Below are 9,657 nucleotides of genomic sequence, written 5' to 3' on the forward strand. Positions count from 1 at the left end.
TATAAGGATATAAAATATAACATTTCCATTTTATTTTCTATGAAATATATTCATATATATTAAGGAAATTTTAAATTATGAATATTATATTATACCTAATAAGAGTATTAGTATAATATGTATTGTATGTACATTTTATAATACAATATTAATATCATAATATTGACAAATATTGTAGTTTTACAAAACCATAGAATTAATAATACAAAATGAACTTTAATGTCTCAGTACTGCAAAAGCAAATATTGGGTCAAAGGTGTAGTATTACGAAACCATATATTATGGAATTAATATTAATATTATAACATTGTTATGCATAAAGTTAACACCAGATATAAGTTGATGTAAAACATGCATTAGAAACACTGTGCAGTATCAAGTCCTCTGGGTTTCCCTGGCAACAAACACAGCAGCAGTCTCGTGATGGCCTCCACACACACATTACATGAGGATGAAGGTAAACCGCATTCTCACTCAAATAAACACCGATGTCTCTCACCTGCACACGCACTTGTTGATAGAAGCGTGAAGCACGCAGCAGACTCTGCGACACAGTAACGTCAGGTCCATCATTAGCTGTGAGGACGCTTTAAGGCGCATTAACACGCCGCACCTGTTGTCTAGAGGCTCTTGTGATATGTGTTGTTTCAGAGAGATGAAGGCATCGAGCGTCTGTTTCGACTGGACGGAGTTTGACGGTGATGAGAAACGCCAGTATTTACATCAGGAGTTTGTGTATGAGAATGAGGACTGTCGTGGTCAGCGGTGGGACAGGTGGCACACATCTCCTGCCCAAACTCAAAGGTGGGTCATCTCAGCGAAGTCGGCTGTAATGTGTTTCTGAGGATGACCTACTAATACTTATTTATCACGTGATCACAGAGACGCCCAGAATTTTATATTTAGTATATATAGCTATAAAAAATATTAAATATTTATATATTTTTTAGTTATTTTATCTTTTGTTGTTCATACCAAAATAAATATCACGCAAACTACTTTTATTATCACTAAAATGTCTAATTCATTATCGAATTCAGATTAGTATATATCTTTGTTGCAGTTACTGTAAATCTGTGTGCTCAGTTTGATGATGTCACACATCTGACCCTTTATATACCAATCAGAAATTTGTATCGTTATTGATACCAAATATTACAATTATTTTAAAATTTATTTATACACAAAAACATGCCACTTTTGGCAGTTTTTCTGTTTGCCAGTTTTTATACACAATAACATACTTCGGTGATCGTACTGTAATTCATAGATTTAGTTTTTAGATAGATAGATAGATAGATAGATAGATAGATAGATAGATAGATAGATAGATAGATAGATAGATAGATAGATAGATAAATGTACTCTTAAGAAGATCTGTTTAATGTCTTTTGGAGTCTAATAACTGAGATAATCTCTGCTTTTAATATTCATGTTAGGTTTGAAGACATCAGAGGTCATTTGCCTGGTCAAGGATAATTTATCACAGATAGAGCCTCGTCTCTCCACTGCCCATCATGCGGTTCTCCTGGACTATATTGTGAAAACAAACGGTGAGACGGGTGTTAAACACATCAGATGCGATCTTGAGATTGAAGGCCCCCCTCACCCGGCCCCTCAGTGAGGGAACAGACGCTGTGGAGTGGGAACATCAGCGGGATCTCAAAGAGCTGAGTTCGGCTCAGTCCAGAAAAGAAGCTGAAATCAAGGAACTCAAAGAGACGGCTGAAGCTCAGATGATGGCAACACTGCAGACCAGTTTAAACAAGACTTCCATATGAAGGCCAGATGAGCAGACAGGTACAAAATACCAGTTATTTACAGTATCCACCTTTTTTTGCAACATGGAAGCTGTTGAGCCAGAAAGATATTTTCTGTGAAAGATACTGACACCGGAAGCCTCATACACTGAAGTCGCACCCACTCTTATGTTAAAAATAAGGTGGATAAAGACTCAAATTTGCTTGGATGCTCTGGGTGATTACTAGGTGGTTTCTATGGAAGCTGATTTCCACCACAGGTTGTTTTTGTTGTGTTTTTTTTTTGCCACGGAATAAAAATAAAAAAAGTAATTAAAATAAAAAGTAATTGCAACTTTTTTCTCACAATTCTGACTTTTTCTAAAAAGAACTTTGACATTAGAATTGTGAGATATAAAGTCAGAATTGTGAGCTAAATTGCAATTATTTAAGATAAATCAGAATTATGAGATAAAAAAGTTCCAATTACCTTTTTATTTTTTATTCTGTGGCAGAAGAAACAGAATTGTGAGATGTAACTTAAAATTGTGAGATATAAACTTAGAATTATGAGATATAAACTCGGAATTGTGAGGAAAAAAGTCAAAATTGCGAGATATAAAGTAGAATTGTGAGATGTAATCTTGAAACTGTGAGAGATTTTTTTATAATTGTGAGATGTAAACCTAAAATTGCAAAATATAAACTCAGAAATTACTTGGAATTACAAGAAAAAAGTCATAATTTCAAAATATAAACTGAAAAATGTGAGAATTCCTCAGAATTGTGAGAAACATAGTTGCAATTAACTTTTTTATTCCATGTCAGAAACAGGCTATTATGGGTTTCTTATATATATATATATATATATTTATTTATATATATAAAAAAAAAGAAGAAAAAAAAAGATTGCTTTGATGCTTTGAAAAGTAAATGGTAATGGTGATGCTTGTCTTACTAAACACTGCACACTGATGATTTATACTAAGAATATACATTTGCATTGTAATTTATCAACATTTAATTGACATGTTTATTAAAAGGAAGAAATGTAAGTGGGTGGATTGTTTGGACAGCAACCTGAAATGTAGCTTCCTGCTCAGTGCTGATATAAAACAGGATTGTGATCCTAAGCTGCCCTGTAGCTGTTGGCACACTGTTACTTTTCAAAAACCATCAAAGTTAATCTGCAAGCTATTGGCGAGCGGCTCTGATGCGTAACCGCCACCAGCACTGACCTAAAAACTGTATTTTGCAGACTTTGCCATTTTGTAGCACAGTGTGAAATGTGAAGGCTGTAATAATTAGGATTATTTCTGTTGTGTATTGTTTTACGGTTATCACCCTCATACTGAAGACATTCACAGCTCGACCACTTCTTACTTAATATCTTAAGGAGATGCAGGCTGTCAACAGTTACCAGATAAGATGGATTAAAGGAACACACAGCACAACAGCCACAGACACTTTTTCAGTAGCTTTGGTTCCAGAAGTATTTGTCCTAGTTGAAATAACACTTGGACTAAGACTTGTGGTCTTTACAGAAGCATATATCATCGCTTAACAGCCTCAGAGCTCGTGGTAGGTCTGCCTCCAAAGGTTTATACGCTATCGCCGAAAATCAATTTCTCTGTGGAGAAAATAAATGGGATTTTTACTTCAGAGCCCCAGCAGTTTTCTCTCTATTCTCTCACTGGAAAACAATGCAAATATTTGTCTGATGGGAAACAAGCTAAAGCAAACAAATGGGTTTTATTGTGACTAATTATACCAATGTTTCATTAAGTTCTTTTTGGTGCTTTAAGAGACTCATTGGGAATAAAATGAACAATAGGATATTTTTTGTCTCATGTTCTCTACTGTAGGAGGTTGAGGAATTGCTGCACAGTTTTCTAAAGTCGCATGGAGTCTCTGATGAAGGAAGTCTGTCTTACAGAGGATCTGTTGAGCCAGAAGTCTCAACTAGTACAAAGACACCTTACAAATCAACCGCTTTTACCTGGAAAGAACTGTGTGGCGACCCCCACAAGATCAAAGAAGAAGAGAAATTGAATTACAGTTTTATAATATGTCTATTTTGAGATATTTGTGAAAATTAAAGATCGATGGCTGCTTTATGTATATGTATGTGTTGGAGTGATAATTCACACCCACATCCAAAAAAGTTCCTAAAAATTTGCAGAGGCCACAGAAAACCAGCAGCAGCTCTGGTTTTATTGACTGCATTTCATTAAGCATATGAACATTTTGGCAGTGATGTTTCACTACTTTTAAAATTGTTTGTGCAATTTCATCTGGCTAAAATCAAGCCAATGTTGTTTTATACAACCTAAAATGATAGTTTGTGGTACATGTTAATTTGATTAATGTTCTTCAGAATATAGACCAATATATTCTATAACTATAATTTTCAACCAATCTACAGTTTCATGTACATACAAAATTTTTGGAGAAGAATAGCGACTAAATTGTCACACCACAAGTGACTAGAACAAGTAAACATTTGTTTAATTAAATGCCAAAAATAAAAATGTAAAAAATTTAAAATGTAAAATAATAACATTAAGATTTTAAAACAGGCATATAAATATTTTATTATATATATTAAATATGAAATATTTATTTAAATACACATATATTAATATATATTTAAATCCAAAATCCAGATCAGTTTATATTTATGAACTCATACATATATTTTCAATAAATAAAGGTACATTAAGTCAACATTTACAATTAAGTGCCAGTGGCAGGGTTCGTGGAAAAAACGAACACACGGTTCGGCACGCGCTAGGACCGCGGTTCAACTTCAATCTGACAACGCATGTGTAATATGGTTTGTTATAAATAACACGTAAAACAAACAGGGTTCGGCTAATGTATGTTTCTGTTAATGGATGTATATTCTGGCTTCCCAGTACATTACAAAAAAAAAAAAAAAAGTGGACAAACCATTCACTCTTGTTCAGTCTGAGAGCCTATGCTGGAATACGAGCATTTATTCCGTCATCACCCGGGTGCTGATAGCGTGCACAGGTGAGACCTGAACAGCACACGTTGATATCTGTGTTTAAACTAAACTCATGTAAGCTTTTCCAGTTTAAACATTTAAGAGCCAGAGGACGTGAGTTCACTTTCATCAGAAGCGCGCAAATATTAAGTTCTCTCTGAAGTATACTGTGTTTGAATGGACAAATTCACACAACAAGTCTGTCAAAGTATCCTACAGCAGACACATAGCCGGCTGAATGTACAGTATCAGTGCATTCTCTTAAAGTGACAGCACTTTCTTAATATTAATCAAACAGCAACAACAAAAAAAATCACTCACTGCTCTTGATTGAATCGCTTTTGTAACTTTAATAAAGATTAATCTTTAACTTATACAGTCAAATATGCAATGCTGGTTTACATTTCATTACTTTATTCAATTTCTGTACCTAAAAATGAATGCTATAGAGTAGACCTACCTAAAAAAAAATTTTATTCTTATTTTCTTTATTGTTATTTGACAGTATAGTGTTTCCCTAAACATACCGAACCGTACCGAAACCATGACTCTGTGATAAAACCGTGATAATGTTGAACGTTCCACCCCTAATATATATATATATATATATACACATATACACACAGTATTTATATATAAATTAAAATACTGAAAGAGGTATATTGTTGTATTATTTATTTTTGTAATTTTATTTGATTATATATTTTATTTAAATATTCACATTTACAGAGACCTATATTAGTAAATATTCTAAAAATAAAATATAGATCAATATATATTATACTGTAAGTGGATATACTGACACTCACCGCTTTGGTAAACATGAGCTGGAGGTTTCCTGATATCAGACACAATAACATTATATTTTCCAAACTGCTTCCTGTATGAAAAGGGAAATATACAAGATTTTTTCTGGAATGTCATGCATAAAAATTCCTTACAGCCTGACAGATATTACTGTGACAACCAGTCAGCAAACAAAGAGTCGCTGCACTTTTTTAGCCAATCAGAAACAGCCCCTGCCTGTCTGCCTTTCACATGGTGACACCTGGTTGGTTAAAATGTCAGGGGGCGGGGCATTCAATGTGAAAGACCTAAAATAATCTGAAAGCTCTTCAGTCTCACCTGAGCAGTTTGGCGAGCCCTACTCCCAGCTGACCCAGACCTCCTGAAATAAAAACAGACAGAAAATATGATTAAATCTCATCATCAGTGATGTGTTGCCATGGAGACTAAGTTTCATGCTTCAGAATGTGGTAACCAGGGAAACATGGCATCTAAAGGTTTATATAACATCCATTTAGGCCTCAAAGCATCATAAAAAGACAATCTTTAAAAATAGGATTACACAATAAACGGTGCATCACAAAAGCAATCACTTGTCTCCTGCTCTCATACCGGTAATGAGAACTCTGGGATGATCAGTTTCAGAGAAGGACACCGAGTGAAAACTGGCATCTGATGCGACTTGGAGCGGAGAGAAACTGACACCGCGAGAGGCTGAAAGCCTGCCAGACCTCTCCCAGCTCTCAGGACATCTTCTACAACTGTCAACACAAAGAGATGAATAAAGAACATCATTATCCACCTTATTTTTAACCTAAGAGCGGCGCTGCCATTTCTAAGCTTCCGGGTTCATTCACTTCCAGTTACAATAACAGTCCATTACGCTGCTTGATACTGCAAACCGGTGGGTTTTATAATGACTTTAATTCATTATCATAATCATAAACTTTGCACTTTGTTATTCCTCTATATTAGCAGCTAATGCATCTGGAGTCTCGGACATGCAGAAAATAGCAAACTTCTGCAAAATAAGGCAGATACACAGAAAGTAGGCTAATGATCTAGGACCATTTATTATGTTTTTGTGTATTTGTTAATGAGAGATTTGTGGACACATTCTTATTTTTTGATTGAGAAGTCAAAATTATAATTTTCATTTTGAAGTGAAAATATTAAGTTAGAAGGCCTTGATTGCCGTTTTACTATTTTTAAATGTACTTATTTAAATTAATGCAGCTATAATTCAATATTTTAATGAATTAGATGTACGTCATCTTCACTTTTCATTAAAGCCACAATTTAGTGAAATCAATCAGTTTGAATTCATAGTGTTGACTTAAATTAAAACATGAACATTTAACTAAATATTCATATGCCTGTAAAATCATAGAATAAATGTACCTTTCAAGTGAATTCTGCTTTGTCTGTAATCAGTTATTCAACTAAATTGTCAAAATACTATTTAAATAGAAGAGCTGATTCCGTATTTTGCTATCATGATACTTTAATGCAACTAAATATTAATAAGAATTTAATAAAAATAATTTATACATTCTGTAAAATTTTAAGTAATGGGTAAGATGGCCTCTTTGAACAAGTTTACATTTCGTCTCATGACAAATAAATTGCTAAATGTTTCTGTTTATTTCTTCTAGTAGCGCAGTGACTGATGCATCATCATCCTACACATGCAAAACTTAGATCTTACTTCTAAAACAAGATTTAATGCGGCCTCCACATAAGACAAAGAGCTCAAATCTGTTAGTTTGACCACAAATCAAGCCCTGGGGCATTAAAGTGCCTTCTCTGAAGAAACACCCCGCTGCTGCCACCTGCTGTTCAAGGCTATAACACTTTAATACAAACCAAAAGACCAAGGTACCACCACCACACGTAGTTTAAACGTAACATTCTCAGCACTTATAAAGTCACATTACTAACTTTCTAGTCAGATCTGAATCTGAAATAGCTTGTTTTAAAGATACATTAAATTGAATTTGTTAATAATATCGTTAATAATCTGGCAATGGACTTGACCTATATATATATAAACTTTGGTACTTGAATAATGAACACAAAAAATCTTCTTTATGAATGACTGAAGATAGTATTTTAGCCTCTCCTCAGACAGAAGACTCAGAAGTGCTCAGAGCATTTATTTAGTCTAAGTGAATCAATTCCATGTCTTCCACAAGGAGCCAGTGGAAATTTCCTGTCTTGTAATTAGCTAGCAAGAGTACTACAGAATCTGGACATCTATTCTCATTAAGGGGTTTATTTATATAAAGTGTTGAACTCAGTGAACCCTTGAACATGAACTGTGTGTCACCGTGACTTGCTGGAAGACTCGTAGGGCTTGTTTCCAAGGGACTTTTCCAACACCTACATGACATTTAGCACCCAGACAGGCTTGTGGGAATTTTCATTCCTCATTCTATCCCCACTCACTTGCAAAAGAGTAATATGCTTAAAACAAAAACCATACCAAATATGATTATTGGAAAATATATTTATAATAAAATTATATTAAATAAGAGAAAATGCATATTAATGATCATTACTTCATGAATTTTCAAAGTGAAAATAATGCTATTTTAATTAAAAAAAAATAAAAAAAAAAAAAATCTAAAAAAAAAAAAAAAAAATCCGAAAAAAGTATTTGTAATAAAAATATTACATTATTAAACAATATATTTAAAATATATCTTAATATGAAATTAGAAAACATATGTGTGTGTATATATATGATCATTTCTAATTCATTTTAAAAGTGACCTTTAAATACGAATTATGTTAATAAAACAATTTGTAATAAAATAGTCAATTCTGAAATATATTTAACAAAATTATATTTTAATATATACTCATTTTAAATGCGGGGGAAAATGCAAATTACCACATATATACACTATTGTTACGACAATGTTAAGGGACCAACATAAGAAAGCCATTCTAAAACAACAAATACCACAGTGGCCAGGACAAAAAGTTGAGGTTTTATTACAGGGAAAATAACATAAAAAAAGAGAAAACAACAAGAAATGTATTTAAACATAAATAAATCATAAAGACGGACTGGTGAGCTAACTAATTTAAATTGCAACGTACTCAAGAATAAAGAAAACCTCCTATCTCCCAAGGCAGCAAACGTCTTTGGGGTCAACTCACTTACCTATGCTTTCTATGCACTCGGTAACTAAACAAGCAATCACTCACCATCCTAAACAAAAGAGAATAAGGAAAAACAAACCCAAAAACAGAGCTCCCAGGGCAAGTGCCACCAGCAGCTCTTAAATAAGCAGGTGTTTGTAATAGTCTCCATGCACCCCATCCAATTAGCAGCTGCACTCAGGAAAGAAAGAGCAGGGGCTCGTAACACTCATAATATGTACACTGTGTGAATATTTTAATTATTATTTCAAGAATCAGTGATTGCAGTCTTCCTATATGTCTTGTGCATACTGAATCAACAGCATGTCTTTCATGGCATGAGCATTTGTGTGCAGCAGTCATGCAGGAAATATACATTTATTGTCTGCTTTAATAGCAGCACATGAAAGCAGCCCAGAACTCAAGGGATCTGCAGGCAATTATCTCACTTGTAGTATTCACTGCCCCTACAGTCACAACATTAGCGTTCATAAAAATTTCATGCCCTTGTGCTTTTGCTTTTAGTAGCTGTTCTGGTTCAAACGCGCTGCAGAGAACAGTCTCTCTTCTGAACAGGGAAGCATATGTGCTTTTCAAATCAGATTTTGTGTAAATGGGGTTTGCCTTTGCAGTCAGGAAGACTGATGCTGGACACTCTCTGATCTGTCATTCCTTCTCTACCTATTTTTGGTTTTACATTTACATTTATTCTTTTATGCAAAACATTTGTAATAACAGCCGAGTTCACAGTGTCCACTACAGCAACGATGCAATGCTTTTGACTTGATCTTACATTTGCAAAGTGACGAATGAACTGGAACTAATTACAGGTGCACATTTTAATCTCTTTTTAAATACAAATTTAATTGGAATGGAATTCTTGTTAAGAAATTTTACTCTAAATATATTTAAAGCAACTGTATGTTTTTTTTACCTGGAGGTAATGCTAGGCTATACTGGTGGCTATACTAA

The sequence above is a fragment of the Barbus barbus genome, assembly GCF_936440315.1.
Source record: "Barbus barbus genome assembly, chromosome: 20".
Taxonomy (NCBI): Eukaryota; Metazoa; Chordata; class Actinopteri; order Cypriniformes; family Cyprinidae; genus Barbus; species Barbus barbus.